Here is a 16,809-nt window from a genome sequence, read left to right as displayed (position 1 = left end):
TTCTGCAGTGGGCTTTAATTGGCTCTGGAAGTCAATCTCAATTCCTTAAGGCTTTCTGGTGATATCCAGCATCCATGCATGACTTCCTTAGACATGGCATTGTAGTCACAGTCTTGGTTAATAAAACTAAAAGTGAAGACTGGTCTTATTGAATTTATGGAAAGAAACATATTGCTGTGACTCATTAAGAACTGCCAAATATTGGAGGGATAAGGTAGGGAGTAAAAGCTAAAAAGTAAGCAAGTAGCATTCCCTACATTGGCAAACATACTCCATAACTTTTAGAAGCATAGGCTCTTTACTGGCAAACACACTTACACCTGGGACAAGTTAACAAATTCCTAGAAATATAAAATCTTCCAAAACTGCATCAGGAAGAATCTGAAAACGTGAATAGACCAATAACCTCTAATGAAATTGAAGCAATAATAAAATAAAACCTCCCAAAAACCAAAGTCCTCAACCTGATGGCTTCACAGGGGAATTTTTCCAAACATTCAAAGAAGAACTAACACCTATTCTCAAACTATTCTGAAAAAAAGTCAAAAGGAAGGAACACGTCCAAGCTCTTTTTAAAAGGCCAGCATTTCCTCATTCCAAAACCAGATAAAGATACTACAAAGAAAGAAAATTTTAGGCTCATATCCCTGATGAACATAGATGCCAAAATCATCAACAAAATATGAGCAAAATGGATCCAGCAATATATAAAAACATTATTCACAATGACCAAGTGGAATTTATCCCAGGGAAGCAAGACTGGCACAACGTTCACAAATGAATAAATGTGATACATCATATAAACAAATTGAAACAAAATTAATATATCTGTAATAATAAAAGTGTAATATGCTAATTAGACCAGACATCCTTCCAGATGACCTTCTAGATGAAGCCAGGGCTGCGAGGAAAGCCTAGGTCGCGGGTGCCTGCCAGCAGCCGGAGGGAAGGAAAGCCTAGTCTTGCATGAATTTCATGAATCAGGCCTCTAATAGATATAAAAAAGGCATTCGACAAAATCCAGCACCCATTTTTGATAAAAATTCTCAGCAAAGTGAGAATACAAGGATAATACCTACACATAATAAAGGCCATATATGACACACCTACAGCCAACATCATACTCAATGACCAAAAACTAAAACGTTCCCCTTAAGAACAGGAATGTCAGCATTCACCACTCTTATTCAACATAGTGCTGGAAGTCCTAGTCACAGCGAGCAGACAAGAAGAAAAAATAAAAGGCATCCAGATTGGAAAGGAGGAAGTAAAACTCATTATTCATGGATGACATGATATTGTACATAGAAAACCCTAAAAGACTCCACAAAAAAGCTAGATTTAATAAATGAATTTGGCAAATTAACATCCAGAAATTGATAGCATTTTTATACACCACTAATGAACTCTCGGAAAGAGAAACTAAACAATCCCATTTACCATTGCAACAAAAAAATAAATAAGATACCCAGGAATAAACTTAACCAAGGAGGTAAATATCTATGTTCAGAAAACTATAGAGCATTGAGAAAAAAGAAAAATAGAGGAAGATACAAACAAGTGGAACATATACCATGTTGATGGACTGAAACAACATCATTAAAATGTCCATACTACCCAAAGAAATTTATAGATTCCATACAATCTCTGTTAAAATACCAATGGCATATTTCACAGATCTAATACAAATATTCCAAAAATGTATATGGAACCAAAAAAAGACCCTGAATAGCTGCAGCAATCTTGAGAAAGAAGGACAGAGTTGTAGGTATTACAATACTGGATATCAAACTACAAAGCTACTGTAATTGAAACAGCCTGGTACTGGCACAAGAACAGGCATATAGACCAATGGAACAAAACAGAGAGACCCCAGAAATCAACCAACGCCATTATGGTCAATTAGTTTTGACAAAGGAGGCAAGAGCATACAATGGAGTAAAGATAGTCTCTTCAATAAATGGTGTTGGGGAAATTGGGCAGATACATGCAAAAAAAAAAGAAAAAGAAACTAGACCACACTTATACCATGCACAAGAATAAACTCAAAATGAATGAAAGACTTCAATGTAAGTCACAAAACCATAAATATCCTAGAGTCAACATAGACAGCAAAATCTCAGACATCACACATAGTAGTATTTTCTTTGCAATCCCTATAATATTTGGTTTCTTTCCAATTAGTATTTAATAGGAATTTTAAAGAAACGGATACATGTCCTAGGGCAAGAGAAATGGGAAAATTCTAATAGGAATTGCAAAAACTCCAACACATATCCTAGGGCAAGAGAAACAGGAAAAAAATAAACTAATGGAACTACATCAAACTAAAAATCTGCATAGCAAAAGAACAACAAAACGAAAAGAGAACCTACTGTATGGGAGAACATATTCGCTAATGATACATATAATAAGGGGTTAATTTCCAAAATATATAAAGAACTCAACACCAGGAAGCAAACAATCCAGTTTAAAAAATGGGTAAAGGACTTGAATAGACACTTCTAACAGGGCATACAAATGGGCAAGAGACATATGAAAAAAAATGCTCAAGGTCACTAATTATTAGAGAGATGCAAAATAAAACTACAATGTGGTATTCACCTTCCACCTGCCAGAATGGCTACCACCAATAAATCAACAAAAAGTAAGTGCTGGCGAGGATGTGGCGAAAAGGGAACCCTAGCATACTGTAGGTGGGGATGCAAAATGGTGCAGGCACTGTAGAAAACAGTATGGAGGTTCCTCAAAATTTTAAAAACAAAACTGCCTTATGATCCAACAGTTCTACTTCTGAGTATATATTCAAAAAACCCAAAACACTTATTCAAAAGAATATATACATCCCTATGTTCACTGCAGCATTATTAACGCTAGACAAGATATGGAAGTGACCCAAGTGCCCATCAATTGGTGTGAATAGATAAGAAAGTGGTGATGTATGTATACATGGAATATTATTCAGCCATAAAAAACGAATAAAATCTTTTGAGATAGTATGGATGGACCTAAAGCAGATTATGATAGGTGAAATAAGTCAGAGAAAGACAAATACCATATGATTTCACTTATATGTGGAATCTAGAGAACAATATATATGAACAAGCAAAACAGAAACAGACTCATACGGAGAACAGATTAATGGTTGCCAGAGGTGAGGGAGGATGGGAGACTGGGTGAAAAAGATAAAAGGATAAAGTACAGATTGGTAGTTATAAAGTCATCATGGGGATGTAATGTACAGCATAAAGAATATAATCAATAATCTATAATAATAGGAGAGAACCAAGATGGCGGCATAGGTTAATGCCGGAGTTTGCTGCTTTGAACAACTACTTCAAAAGTGAAACTAAAAGACGGAAGGGACATCACCCAGAACCACTGGAACGCTGGCTGAGTGGAAGTCCTACAACTAGGAGGAAAGAGAAACGCATACGGACACTCAGAGGAGGCGCAGTGCTGAAGTCAAATTCTGAGGTGCGGAGTGCGTGGAGCGGGCTGGCGGCAGAGGGTGCGGTTGGCGTTTTCAATCGGGAGGGAGTCGCAGACTCTGAGCTCCAGATCCAGGCGAGTCTTTAGCGACCCAGACTCAAACGGGAGGAGCGGGACTGTCTGGCTTCGGTCAGAGCGAGTGCAGCTTTCTCTCCGAGCTTTGCAGTGGGTGCTGGCACTCAGAGAGGCAGAGCCCCTGGGGACAGGACTGAGAGCTGCCATAACTGTTCTCTCTGGCCCACCCTGTTGATCCTGTGCGACCCGCCCCACCCAAGCCCTGCACAGAGGCATTTGCCGGATAGCCTCAGGCAAAGGCTAGATTAGCACCTCCCTAGAGGACAGAAGTTCTCTCACTGCTGACACAGCTGATTCTCATAGCCACTTGGCCTGGAGGTCAAACCCTCCCTGGTATTAGCTACAACAATCAAGGTTTAATTATAAGACTGCGAACAAAGACCACTAGGGGGTGCACCAAGGAAGCATAACAAAATGCGGAGACAAAGAAACAGGACAAAATTGTCAATGGAAGATATAGAGTTCAGAACCACACTTTTAAGGTCTCTCAAGAACTGTTTAGAAGCCGCCGATAAACTCAATGAGATCTACAAGAAAACTAATGAGACCCTCGATGTTATATTGGGGAACCAACTAGAAATTAAGCATACACGGACTGAAATAACGAATATTATACAGACTCCCGACAGCAGACCAGAGGAGCGCAAGAATCAAGTCAATGATTTGAAATGCGAGGAAGCAAAAAACACCCAACCGGAAAAGCCAAATGAAAAAAGAATCCAAAAATGCGAGGATAGTGTAAGGAGCCTCTGGGACAGCTTCAAGCGTACCACCATCAGAATTATAGGGGTGCCAGAAGATGAGAGAGAGCAAGATATTGAAAACCTATTTGAAGAAATAATGACAGAAAACTTCCCCCACCTGGTGAAAGAAATGGACTTACAGGTCCAAGAAGCGCGGAGAACCCCAAACAAAAGGAATCCAAAGAGGACCACACCAAGACACATCATAATTAAAATGCCAAGAGCAAAAGATGAAGAGAGAATCTTAAAAGCAGCAAGAGAAAGAAACTCAGTTACCTACAAGGGAATACCCATACGACTGTCAGCTGATTTCTCAACAGAAACTTTGCAGGCCAGAAGGGAGTGGCAAGAAATATTCAAAGTGATGAATACCAAGAACCTACAACCAAGATTACTTTATCCAGCAAAGCTATCATTCAGAATTGAAGGTCAGATAAAGAGCTTCACAGATAAGGAAAAGCTAAAGGAGTTCATCACCACCAAACTAGGATTATATGAAATGCTGAAAGGTATCCTTTAAGAAGAGGAAGAGGAAGAAAAAGGTAAAGATACAAATTATGAACAACAAACATGCATCTATCAACAAGTGAATCTAAGAATCAAGTGAATAAATAATCTGATGAACAGAATGAACTGTTGATTATAATAGAATCAGGGACATAGAAAGGGAATGGACTGACTATTCTTGGGGGGGAAAGGGGTGTGGGAGATGCGGGAAGAGACTGGACAAAAATCGTGCACCTATGGATGAGGACAGTGGGTGGGGAGTGAGGGCTGAGGGTGGGGCGGGAACTGGGAGGAGGGGAGTTATGGGGGGGGGGGGGGGGGAAAGAGGAACAAATGTAATAATCTGAACAATAAAGATTTAATTAAAAAAAATAATAATCTATAATAATAAAAGCATAATATGCTAATTAGAGCAAATGACCTTCTAGATGAAGCTGGGTGCCAGGTGCCTGCTGGCAGCTGGAGGGAAGCCCAGGTGCCAGACAGAAACCAGTGCTGGCAGCCAGGGGAAGGAAGGCCTACTCTTGCACGAATTTCATGCATCAAGCCTCTAGTATTGTAATAACTATCTATGGTGCCCATTGGGTACAGGAAATATGGGGGACCACTTTATAAAATATATGATTGTCTAAACACTAGACTGTACACATGAAACTAATATAAAATAATAGTGAATGTAAACTGTAATTAAAATTTTTTAATTAAAATATATATATTTCTGGTTACCCAATGGCCCTGTCAAGTTGACACATAATATAGCCATCATACATAGTTATATATGTGCCCAGTTTTCTGATCCAACACAAGACTGAGACAGGGAAATATGTGCAAGAAGGCAGAATTTGATTCAGTTTGGCTCAGAACTATGCAAAAATAGAAGTACAATGGGGCCTTGACTTACGAGTGTCCCGACTAATGAGTTTTTTGAGATACCAGTTGTCTCTCCGCTGATTTTTTGCATTGAGTTGATAGAGTAATTTGAGTTAACGAGCTCCTTAACGAGCTCGGTCTCGAAACGAATTAAACTCATAAGTCAAGGCCCCACTGTAGCTAATTTTAAGTAGTGAGTCTTCTATTATAGGAAGTGTCAAGCAAAGGGTGCCAGAAAGCATAAGTGCCCTGCCTTGCAGGGAAGGGGTTAAAGGAGAGTCATTCATTGGGTGTAAGGATGAATTAGTTAACATCTAAGTACCATTTCAAATCTGATTTCATCGCTCCTGCACATTCTAGTTAAGAGCACATGGAATTTTCACCAGGAAAGACCCAGTACTAGGCTGTGAAACACAGAGAATGTTTTCAGTCACCAATGGAATTAAATTGGAAATCAATCACTGAAAGATAGCTGAAAAATCCCTACTTGGAAAGAAACCAAATATTATTAAATAACCCATGTATAATTAGAATTTTTTTGAACTGAACGTTAATGGAACACAACATACTAAAAATTTGTGGGATGCAGATTAAGCAGCATTTAGAGGGAAATGTGTGCCTCAAATACTTAATTTAAAAGAAAAAATCTAAACTTCCACCTTAAAAATCTATGCAAAAAAAAAAGAGCACATTAAAAACATAACAAGTAGGATGAAAGAGGTAATAAAAGAGTAGAGATCAAAGAAATAAAAAATAGATAACCATTAGAAAACAAACAAAAGGAGATCAAACTACAAAGTCACTGTAATTGAAACAGCCTGGTACTGGCACAAGAACAGGCATATAGACCAATGGAACAAAACAGAGAGACCCCAGAAATCAACCAACGCCATTATGGTCAATTAGTTTTGACAAAGGAGGCAAGAGCATACAATGGAGTAAAGATAGTCTCTTCAATAAATGGTGTTGGGGAAATTGGTGTTCTATGAAGTCTTAAAGCATAACCGCAAACCTGCACAGACCAATTTAAGACATACCTGTAAAGTGTAAAGGGATAATGAACATGGTGAGCAATCAGCGTCCCTGATTTGGAATGGAGCAGGAATATACAGATGGGCACCCTTTTGGTTGGCTTTTCAGGCTTCCCTAGACCCCAAGATCCATACTACTGTGGCATGGGAGCAGACAGAGCCTATGGCAGGGTATTGTGGAGGCTCACTCCTGGGCCTGCTTGTACACAGCATTAAGATCTCAGGACAAATGATGAGGTCATGCCAGATGGACCCTATGAAGGAATCAACATGAGAAATCATCTCTGGGTGCCCCATTTCATCTTGTACCAAGTATGTGAAGACTTCGGAGTGATAGCAATCTTTGATCCCATGCCCATTCCTGGAAACTGGAATGGTGCAGACTGCCACACCAATTTTAGCATCAAGGCCATGCAAGAGGAGACCGATCTGAAGTACATTGAGGAGTCCATCGAGAGGCTGAGCAAGTGGCACCAGTACCACATCCGAGCCTGAGATCAATCCCAAGGGGGTCCAGGGCAATGCCCAGTGGCTAATTGGATTCAACAAAACCTCCAACATCAAGGACTTCTCTGCCATCGTGGGCACTGCAGCATTAGCATCAGCACCCCAGGCTGTGGGCCAAGAGAAGGGTCACTTTGAAGACCGGTGACCTCTGCCAGCTGTGGCCCCTTCACAGTGACAGAAGCCCTCATCTGCACATGTCTTCTCAACGAAACTGGCAATGAGCCCTTCAGTACAAAAACTAAGTGGACTAAACTTGCAGCCATCAAACAATTCCCTTCCAATTAATTCTTCATCCCGCTCCCACTCTTGCCCCTCTCTCAATATCATAGCAGCTGTAACTCAAAGGGTGGAATATCAAGGTCTTTTTTTATTTCTCCTGCCCAGTTAATATCTCTTGCTCTCTTTGGCAATGGGAGGGAAAGTACCTTTTTCTTCTTCAAGGTAGCTGAAGGGATGGGGTGATGGGCTTACTCTGTGATTAGGTTAGAAGTTCCTCTTGGTGGGAAGTTCCATTTCTTAAAAGGTTATATAGAAACTTGCCCTGGCTGGTTTGGTTCAGTGTTTAGAGCATAGGCCCACAGACCAAAGAGTCACAGGTTCAAGGGCAGTACCTCAGTTGCAAGGTCCCCAGCCCCAGAAGGAGCTCGTGCAGAAGTCAATCAAGCTCGAGAGCAACTAAGATGGCGGCATAGGTAAACACCGGGAAATTATTGCCTCACACAACAATTGAAAATTACCGCAAAGGACTGAGCAAACATCATCCAGAACAACAGGAAGGCTGGCTGAGTGTAAATTCCACAACTAGAAGGAAAGAAAAGCACGCTGAGAGCCAGAGGCGCTGCGGAGGTGAAGTGCAGAGGTACGGCGGCGCGCGCGCGCGAGGAAAGGGGGTGGCGCCTGAGGACGCGGCTGTCTTTTTGAATCACAAACTCCCGACGGCTCTGAACTCCGGTTCCGGGAAGTCTCTGGGGACCCAGGTCTCATACGGGGAGAAGCTGGTCTGTCCGGCAGCGAGCGAACTTGAGGGCGGCTTTCCCTCAGAGGTGCTTGCAGCCGTTACCGGAACACTGAGACCCGCGACTCCGGGCGGAGAATCGGCCATGGCCGCTTTCTCCGCCCTCTGACTCCCTGAGACCCCGCCCCACCCAGGCTGCGGCAGAGGCTTTTGCATGTGAATGTACCTAACTGCAGCTGAACCAGGCAGACCTGGAACTTCCAAGAGAAGGCCCAAGGCCCCGCAGCGGCTTGCATTGCTTCACAGCTGAGCCTCTTCGTGGCTCCTGCTGTGTGGCCTCAGGCAGAGGCTGAATTAGCACCTCCTTAGATCCAGGAGCCACTGTACCCAGTGGTCAGAGGGGGTCCATCCAGACTGCAACTCCTCAGATCCATAAGGGACGCACTCAGGGAGCAGACTCAGTGAGCACCAAAGCCCCACTGAAGCAAGTCTTGCCCCAGAAGGGTGTCTTCAGCACAGAAGTTCTCCCACTTTAGACACAGCTGATTCTCACAGCCAATTGGCCTGGAGGTCAATTCCTCCCAGTGATTCTACAACAACCAAGGCACCAAGAGTGCACCAAGAGTGTCCACCCCAGGTAACTGGGGAGGCTGAGCTACTGGGCCCTACAGGACACCTGGCGCACAGGGCCACTCTATCAACACAGGGAAGCTGCCAAAATGCGGAGACAATGAAACAGGTCACAAATGGCAGAAATGGAGGAAAGCAAACGATTGGATATAGAGTTTAAGGCCACAGTTATAAGGTTTTTCAAGAATTTTATGGAAACCGCCGATAAATTTAATGAATCCCTCAATAAGTATAGGGAGACCATGGAGGACATGAAAAAGGACCAACTAGAAATTAAGCATACACTGACTGAAATAAAGAATAATTTACAGAGATCCAGCAGCAGAAAAGAGGATCCCAAGAATCAAGTCAAAGATTTGAAATACAAAGAAACAAAAAATACCCAACCGAAAAAGAAAAAAGAAAAGAGATTCCAAAAATATGAAGATAGTGTAAGGAACCTCTGGGACAACTTCAAGCGTACCAACATCAGAATTATAGGGGTACCAGAAGGAGAGAGAGGGCAAGATATTGAAAACCTTTTTGAAGAAATAATGACAGAAAACTTCCCCTACCTGGTGAAAGAAATGGACTTACAAGTCCAGGAAGCGCAGAGAACCCCAAACAAAAGGAATCCAAGGAGGACCACACCAAGACACATCATAATTAAAATGCCAAGAGCAAAAGATAAAGAGAGAATCTTAAAAGCAGCAAGAGAAAGACAGTCAGTTACCTACAAGGGAGTACCCATACGACTGTCAGCTGATTTCTCAACAGAAACCATGCAGGCCAGAAGAGACTGGCAAGAAATATTCAAAGTGATGAATAGCAAGAACCTGCAACCAAGATTACTTTATCCAGCAAAGCTATCATTCAGAATAGAAGGTCAGATAAAGAGCTTCACGGATAAGAAAAAGCTAAAGGAGTTCATCACCACCAAACCAGCATTATATGAAATGCTGAAAGGTATTCTTTAAGAAGAGGAAGAAGAAAAAGGAACTCTTACCATTTGCCACAGCATGGATGGAACTGGAGAGCGGATAAATACCACAGGATCTCACTCATTTGTGGAATATAATGAACAACATAAGCTGATGAACAAGGACTGATCCAGAGACGGAGAGGCATTGATTGGACTGTCGGGACTTGGAGGGAAGGTAGGGGAGGGTGGGGGTAATGGGGAAAGATCAACCAAAGGACTTATATGCAAGCATATAGGCCTAACCAATGGACATGGACAACGGGGGGGTGAGGGCATGAGCGGGGGTGGGGGGGTGGGGGGTAGAGGGTAACGTGGGGACAAGGACACATATGTAATATCTTAATCAATAAAAAATATATATATAAAAAAAGAAAAATACCTTCCAGGCAAATGGAAATGAGAAAAAAAAATGGGTAACAATACTTAATCTGACAAAGTAGACCTCAAAAGGAAGGCCATAACAAGAGATAAGGAAGGCCACTTCATAATACTAAAAGGATCAATACCACAAGAGGATATAACTCTGGTGAACATATATGCACCCAATGCAGGAACACTCAAATACATAAAAAACTTCTGGAAGATATCAAGGGAGAGATCAACATCAATATTATCATAGTAGGGGGCTTTAATACTCCACTGACATCCCTGGATAAATCCTCTAGACAAAAAAATCAGCAACGAAACAGCAATCCTAAATAACTCACTATATCAGATGGACTTAATTGACATCATCAGAACATTTCACCCCAAAGCTACAGAATACACATTCTTCTCAAGTGCACATGGGACATTTTCAAAGGTAGACCACATTTTGGGTCACAGGAAAAGTCTTTCCAAATTCAAGAAGATTGAAATCATACCAAGCATCTTCTCAGACCACAATGGCATAATATTAGAAATCACCTATAATAAAAGCAATCAAAAAAATTTGAACACTTGGAGGCTGAATAGCATGCTATTAAACAATGATTGGGTTACCAAAGTAAACAAAGAAAAAAATAAAAACATCCTGGAAATGAATGGCAATGAAAACACAACAATCCAAAATCTATGGGACAGATTGAAAGCAATCCTGAGAGGGAAGTTTATAGCTCTACAGACCTACCTCAAAAAACAAGAAAAAATGGTCATAAATCATCTAACTCTACAACTTAGAGAAAAGCCCAGAGTGAGCAGAAGGAAGGAGATAATAAAGATCAGAGCAGAAATAAATGACATAGAGACAAAAAACAACAACAACAACAACAACAACAATACAAAAGATCAATGAAACCAAGAGCTGGTTCTTTGAAAGGATAAACAAGGTTGATGGACCTCTAGCCAAGCTCACTAAGAAGCAAAGAGAGGACCCAAATAAGCAAAATCAGAAATGAAAGAGGCAAAATAACAACAGTCTCCACAGAAATACAAAGGATTGTTAAAAAATACTATGAACAACTCTATTCCAACAAACTAGACAACCTAGAGGAAATGGACATATTCCTAGAAAAATTCAACCTTCCAAAACTCAATGAGGAAGAACCTAAAAATCTCAATTGGCCGATAACTATGGAGGAAATTGAAGCAGTCATCAAAAAGCTTCCAGCAAACAAAAGCCCAGGGCCAGACAGCTTCACAGGGGAGTTTTACCAAACATTCAAGGAAGAACTAAAACATATCCTCCTCAGACTATTCCAAAAAATTTAAGAGGAAGGAACACTTCCAAGCTCATTCTATGAAGCCAACATTACCCTAATACAAAAACCAGATAAAGACAACACAATGAAAGAGAATTACAGGCCAATATCCCTCATGAACATAGATGCCAAAATCCTCAACAAAATTGCAGCAAATAGGATCCAGCAGAACATCAGAAAGTTCATACACCATGACCAAGTAGGATTTATCCTGGGGATGCAAGGATGGTGCAATATCCGCAAATCAATAAACATGATACATCACATAAACAAATTGAGAGATAAAAATCACATAGCAATATCAATTGATGCAGAAAAAGCATTTGACAAAATCCAACACCCTTTCTTGATAAAAACACTCAGCAAGGTGGGAATAGAAGGATCATACCTCAACATAATAAAAGCCTTATATGACAAATCTACAGCCAACATCATACTCACTGGGTGAAAACTAAAACCATTTCACCTAAGAACAGGAATGAGACAGGGATGCCCACTTTCACCACTCCTGTTTGACATAGTACTGGAAGTGCTAGCCATAGCAATTAGACAAGCAGAAGAAATAAAAGGTATCCAAATTGAAAAGAAGACGTAAAACTGTCATTATTCACAAATGACATGATACTGTACAAAGAAAACCCTAAAGACTCCATCAAAAAATTATTAGACTTAATAAATGAATTCAGCAATGTAGCAGGATACAAAATTAATGCCAAGAAATCTATGGCATTTTTATACATCAATAGTGAATTTATAGAAAGAGATTTAAAAAACAATCCCATTTACCATTGCACCAAAAAATTAAGATACCTAGGAATAAACTTAACTAGGGAGGTAAAAGACCTGTACTCAGAAAACTACAGGGCATTGCAAAAAGAGTTAGAGGAAGACATAAACAGGTGGAAGAATATACCATGTTCATGGAATGGTAGAATCAACATCATTAAAATGTCCATACTACCCAACGCAATCTATAGATTCAATGCACTCCCCATTCAAATACCAACAGCATATTTCACAGATCTAGAACAAACTCTCCAAAAATTCATTTGGAATAAAGAAAGACCCCAAATAGCTGCAGCAATCCTGAGAAAGAAGAACAAAGGAGGTGGGATCTCAATACCAGATATTAAGCTGTATTTCAAAGCCACTATTCTCAAATCTGCCTGGTACTGGCAGAAGAACAGACATATAGACTAATGGAACAGAATAGAGATCCCAGAAATCGACCCAAACCACTATACTCAATTAATATTTTAAAGGAGGCATGAACATACAATGGAGTCAAGACAGTCTCTTCAATAAATGGTGTTTGGAAATTGGACAGATACCTGCAAAAAAAATGAAACTAGACCACCAACTTACACCATACACAAAAATAAACTCAAAATGGATAAAGGACTTAAGATGGGAAACCATAAAAATATTAGAAGAATTCATAGGCAGCAAAATATCAGACATATGCTAAAGCAATAGTTTCACCGATATATCTCTTAGGGCAATGGAAACTAAAGAGAAAACAAACAAATGGGATTTCATCAAAATAAAAAGCTTCTGCACAGCAAAAGAAACCATCAACAAAACAATAAGAAAGTAAGAAAGCCCGATTGCATGGGAGAACATATTTGCCAATGTTATCAATGATAAGGGAATAATCTCCAACATTTACAGGGAACTTATACAACTTGACAAAAGGAAGATAAACAACCCAATCAAAATATGGACAACGGACCTAAATAGATACTTTTCGAAAGAGGACATAAGCCAAGAGACATATGAAAACATGCTCAAAGTCACTAATCATCCAAGAGATGCAAATCAAAATGACAATGAGGTACCATCTCACACCTGTCAGAATGGCTATCATCAACAAATGACAAGTGCTGGTGAGGATGCGGAGAAAAAGGAACCCTTCTGCACTGCTGATGGGAATGCAGACTGGTGCAGCCACTGTGGAGAACAGTATGGAGTTTCCTCAGAAAAGTAAAAATGGAACTCCCATTAGACCCAGTGATCCCAATTCTATGAATATATCCCAAGAAACTAGAAACACCAATCAGAAAGGATATATGCACCCCTGTGTTCCTAGCAGCACAATTCACCATAGCTAAGATTTGGAAACAGCCTAAGTGCCCATCAGCAGATGAGTGGATTAAAAAACTGTGGTACATCTACATAATGGAATACTACACTGCGGTAAAAAAGAAGGAGTTCTTACCATTTGCAACAGCATGGATGGAACTGGAGAGCATTATGCTAAGTGAAATAAGCCAGTCGGAAAAAGATAAATATCACATGATCTCACTCATTTGTGGAATATAATGAACAACATAAACTGATGAACAAAAATAGATCCAGACACAGAGAAGCCTCAAACAGACCGTCAAACCTCAGAGGGAAGGTAGGAGAGGGTGAGGGTAAAGGGGAGAGTTCAACCAAAGGACTTGTATGCATGCATATAAGCCTAACCAATGGACACAGACACCAGGGGTGTGAGTGCATGAGTGGGGAGTTTGGGGGCACAATTGGGTGATAAGGACACATATGTAATACCTTAATCAATAAAGAAAAATAAATAAATGCAAAAACCAAAAAATGTGTATGTGTATGTCCGTGTGTGTGCGTGTGCATGCGCATGCATGGATATATGTACTTTTTCTAAAAGAGAAAATCCATTCTGTCACCAGGAGCCAAATTTGAGGCAAATAGTCTTTTTAGAAATAAGGCTCCCCTTTTGAGTGGGGAGTGAGGGTGGCGGTGCTTGAAAAGTTGGCTGTTAGGGGCTATTAAACCCTCACTACCATTTAAGGGTTTCTCTGTGCTCTACCCACTCATCTGGAGAGGGTGGTCAGCCAATAGGAAGAAGCACACTTTAGCAGCAGCTGTCACCTGAGCCTTGTAGCTTTGGTAAAGACTTGTATGCATTAGGGTTTAGAAATATGAGTTGGCTGGCCAACTTGAGTATGTATGTTACTGACAAGGGGGTATTGGATTATCTTCTGGGAGACTAGCATGTCACTAAAGCAAGCCTTTAGAAATATATTTTTTTAATTTAAAGCAAAAGAAGTTTAGATTTTAATCATATTTGTAGAAGTTTGAAGTCTTTGTTTTACAGAATTGCTTGATTGCTTCAACTGTCTCCTTCCCATCTCTGCTCTTAGAGGAGAGGAGCACAGGACTGGTGTTGAGCATTTGTAATTTTGCATCCTGGTGACTGTTCTGAGTGTGAAATATTCCTTTCACTTGTTAAAATTCTGAGGAATTATTTTTTCTTTCATAATAAAAAACAAACACCCCCTACCACCATCACCAAAAAAAAAAAAAATAGCAATGCCTAGAAAGACAAAAACGCCAGGGATTCCATGCCCTAGGTCAGTGGTCGGCAAACTGCAGCTCGCGAGCACATGCGGCTCTTTGGCCCCTTGAGTGTGGCTCTTCCACAAAATACCGACTTCTGCGCATGGGCCACGAAGTTCACTGCCTAGGTGAAAGCAGACTAAACTGACATGACAATTAACTGAAGTTCTTGAAACTTGATTGCATCCTAGAATGCGGGGGGAGGCGAGGGACAGCTTAAAGGGCATTACTGGGACAGTTGCAGAAATTTCAATACTGGTATTCTAGATAATATATTGTGAATGAATTTCCTGGAAATAAAGTGAATTTCTTGAATATTTCTTAAGAAATATATGCCATAGAATTTAGAGATAAAAGAGGCACAAGATCTGAACTTTCACACACATACCCCCAAACCTCTCTCTCTTTATATTACTTGTGTCTGTGTCTCTCTACATGTAGAGAACAAATGTGACAAAATGTTAACATGATGAATATATGGATGAAAGAAGGATATATGAGTTTTCATTGGACTATTTTTGCAACTTTTCTGTTGATTTGGAAGTTTTCAATTACAAAATTGGGGAAATTTTTTAAATTACCACACCCCACTCCTCTCCTTAGCTCAAGATGACATATAAGCCTTAACTGCCCAACTATCCTCTGGTCTCATAGTCTTATGGAACTTCTCTACATACATACATAATTAAATTTGGCTATTTTTTACTGTTAATTTGTCTTCTGTCATTAAAATGACAGAAGCCACTAGCCAAAAGAATTAAGAGGAGAAAGGGGAAATATTCCCCTCCCCCAGAATATCATCGGTGTAGTTTTTAATATACCCATTTATATGAATCCAAAAAGTTGATTTCACTTTAATAAAGTAGCAAGTGGCCTAAACCGGTTTGGCTCAGTGGATAGAGCGTCGGCCTGCGGACTGAAAGGTCCCAGGTTCGATTCCGGTCAAGGGCATGTACCTGGGTTGCGGGCACATCCCCAGTAGGAGATGTGCAGGAGGCAGCTGATCGATGTTCCTCTCTCATCGATGTTTCTAACTCTCTATCTCTCTCCCTTCCTCTCTGTAAAAAATCAATAAAATATATTTAAAAAAAAATAAAGTAGCAAGTGGTAGATTTTGTTAGAAATACACCTATTGTTAACTGATTTCTAAAAATACAGGTATGGGCAAAAGTATATTTACAGTTGCATTGTGACATTCTTTTGAGTTAATAAAGCTATTGTAGTAAACATAACCTGCATGTCTTTTTCCATATAAACAACTGTAAACCTACTTTTGCCCATTCCTGTATCTATTTAATAAACAAACTGATATGCAGTGCTTATTCTTTGCCAGATACCTTTTTAGGCATTCTTCTAATTTAATCACCATAGCAACTCTATGATATGAGGCCAGAACCAATATTGTGTACAAAAAAGTCACAGACTTTCGTGACATCACTCTACTAGACATATGTCCTTGAGTTGATTATATTAAAACAAATGAAAAGTGGAAAAATTAATTCCCAAGGAAATTCTTCTTTTTCTCTCCTGTTTATACTGAATAATTAGGAGTAACAGGTATTTATTTCCTCCAAAGCATCATTATTTCATGCTCTCACTTTCTTTTCTGTCCCTTATGCTGAGGGAGTAAATATAGTTTTTCCATATCTCTGGTGGGAATTCTAAAGTTGCCACTCTAACTGATGATTAGATAATTCTTTGGTATTTTTTATACCATTCTCTCTAGTACTATAGAAATCAAGATGGCAGTTATAAATACTTCACCATGGGGCTTTTTTCTTCAGACTAGAATTCTTCTAGTTGGAAACAAAAGTCATTAAGGATTAAGAAAATGTAATTTTGAGAAAAGGGTTAAGAGGATGAGCAAAAAAGGTGAAAGGAATTAAGGAGTACAAATTATCAAGTACAGTATAGGAGTTATAGTCAACAATAATGTAATTAACTGTTTGAAGTACACACTATGTTGTATACTTCAAACTAATATAATACTAGAGGCCCGGTG

At 39.9% G+C, this 16,809-nt stretch overlaps 1 pseudogene; it reads left to right on the top strand.

Annotated features, from left to right (window-relative positions):
- Positions 1-6,647: 6,647 nt before the first annotated feature.
- LOC118650545 lies at positions 6,648-7,510 on the top strand (annotated as a pseudogene).
- Positions 7,511-16,809: the final 9,299 nt, after the last annotated feature.

Source organism: Myotis myotis, unplaced genomic scaffold (genome assembly GCF_014108235.1).
Source record: "Myotis myotis isolate mMyoMyo1 unplaced genomic scaffold, mMyoMyo1.p scaffold_m19_p_3, whole genome shotgun sequence".
NCBI classification, from domain to species: Eukaryota; Metazoa; Chordata; class Mammalia; order Chiroptera; family Vespertilionidae; genus Myotis; species Myotis myotis.
This window is presented reverse-complemented; position numbering and strand designations above follow the sequence as displayed.